Source organism: Amblyomma mixtum, chromosome 4, assembly GCF_055824585.1.
Source record: "Amblyomma mixtum isolate Tamu chromosome 4, ASM5582458v1, whole genome shotgun sequence".
Lineage (NCBI taxonomy): Eukaryota > Metazoa > Arthropoda > Arachnida > Ixodida > Ixodidae > Amblyomma > Amblyomma mixtum.
The window spans coordinates 121,267,080-121,269,618 of NC_143015.1; positions in this window are offsets into that span (position 1 = coordinate 121,267,080).

Genomic DNA, 2,539 nt, shown 5'->3' on the forward strand with positions numbered 1-2,539 from the left:
TCTGTCGTATTCTTTGCGAGCCCCCTTCCAGAGGTAAGCACAGGGATTAATGTTTAGCTTTTATATGCGGCTACAAGTGAGCCCCCAGGCGTAAAATAAAGAATAAGCTCTTTTGATTCGTTCGTTTTGTTTTGCTTGTACAACGCTTCTTCAGAAATGAGCTTCCTTTTTTCGTTTTCATTTTGCATATGCCTGATCCAGAGACTGAAGACAGCTGGTGGGAGCCAACAAGAAACAGATGTATGAATTTGCTAGAAATGGCAAAAAGAAATTACTCTCCCTCCTCTTGACGCATTAGGTGTCTACTTTTTCTGCCTGCCTTATTAGCCTCCTCGTTAAGCTTAGCCTTAGCGTGTAGAGTTAGGATTAATACATTTCCTCATTAGAACATGTGCGGTTGAGTAATGGAGTTTATGAAAAGGTCGGCTTTGAATATTTAGACAGTAATATGATGACGGCACGACCAACGTGGACAGATAAGACAAGCAGACGACAGGACCAGTGCCTTCTCAGTTCCTAATGGCCGCGTAATCAACGTATTACTTTCAACACAAGCCAACTAGCCCAAACAAGAGGTCGACTTGAATGTTTTTAACTACCCTTTTCTCTTTGATTCACTCGGAACTCAACTGTAATAAATGAAACTCTTCTTCGTCTGCAGTCTTGTGAGCGATTGTCAAGGTTTTCACGATTGTATTGTCAGGACTGCCCCTCGTGACATTAAGGAAACTCTATATTTTAATAAGGGAGTAATTACTAAGTGACGTCCGCCCGAACGCAGCCATACGGCTACGAAGGAAAGCTATACAGCTTTCTCAGAAACTTCGTAGTTGAAGAAAAATTCGTCCTGGTCCGGGGTTCGAACCCGGGACCACCGCTTCACCGGAGCAGTCACTCTACCAATTGAGCAAACCGGGACGGCAAGCTTATGGTAGGGCGAGAGCGTATTGATCAATAACTCTAAGTGGGAACTATGTTGGTGAAATGTTTAGGGGAATCCTCCACCTTGGGGGATTCGCCTAAGCATTTGACCAACTCTATAATTTACTATTGCTCATTCTATCCTAGAGTATGCTGCCGCAGCCTAGGGTGCTAATTACATTACAATGGGAAAAAAATTAGAATACGTTCAAAATAGGCCCGCACGTTTCGTGACTTACTATTACAGGCATGATGGCAGCGTGACCGCATTGAAGATGGCACTTTCATGGCGAGCTCTTGAAACACGCTGCTCCTTATCCAGGCTAACATTGCTGAAGGAAATACTTTAAGGAAAGTTTTTCGTCCATCGCATTATTTGCCTAAGGTCGTCTATCTCCGCCAGAAAAGGCCACAGTTGCAAAATACATGAAATAGCCTGCCGCACATCTGTACACCAAGCGTCGCTTTTCCCGCGTTTATTAAACTAATGAAACCGGCTATCAGAATGCGTCGTTTCTGCTGCCGACGACACTCTTCCAGTTGTGCTGATGCAGCACCTGCGAGCTCCAGTGGAACAATTGTATTCCTGTGTTTCTGTTATTTTTCTTTAATTTTTATAGTAAACTACTATGCTGCTGGTGCGTTATCTGTGTTCTTACCATCCCACCAAACAGTTTTACTACAGATTTTAATATTACATGTCTTTTGCTCTTTTCCCTTGACGATTTGCCGTGCTTTGAAGTTTTACCCTCGACAATTGTACTACTGATTCGCGTGATCACATGTCATTTTTTTTTGTTACAGATCCCCTAGTGCAATGTCTTCAGGTCATAATGTGGGTAAATAAAAAAAAGAATAAATAAATGAAAGATAAACCTGCACCCTTCCTTAGATTCCTGAGAGGTTTGGTTTATTGGTTTATTGGGGTTTAACGTCCCGAAGCAACTTAGGCTATGGGGGTCGCCGTAGTGAAGGGCTCCGGAAATTTCGACCACCCGGGGTTCTTTAACGTGCACTGACATCGCACAGCACACGGGTCTCCAGAATTTCGCCTCCATCGAAATTCAGCCGCCGCGGCCGGGATCGAACCCGCGTCTTTCGGATAAGCAGCCGAGCGCCGTAAGCACTGTGCCACCGCGGCGGGGTAGATTCCTGAGAGGGGCAAAGCACATCAATTTATTTTGTGATTTATAAAGTGGAAACGTCTATATAACCTGTTATAAGGAATAAATTACTCATTGACATCCATCCGAGCGCAGCTATACGGCTACAAAGGAAAGCTGTACAGCCACCTGGAACCTAAATGATGCGGAAAAAGCTGGCGCGTGAAATTGAGCAGACAAGGAGGAAGGAAAAGAGAGGCTTGTTGTGACATACATTATTATTTTATTTTTTCCCCATCATTATTTTCTTGTTTAACATTTTGTGCACCTATCAGTTACTGCCTGTGTCTTGGCCAATCCCCCGCAGTGGGTACGCGCCATTATTTGGAGGACAACAACAACAACAACAACAACAACAACAACAAAAACAACAACATACATGACGGAAGCCACTGAAACATAGGAGCATAGGGGATTTTTTTTATTTCGCTGTTCATCGCTGGGAGCTAGATTAA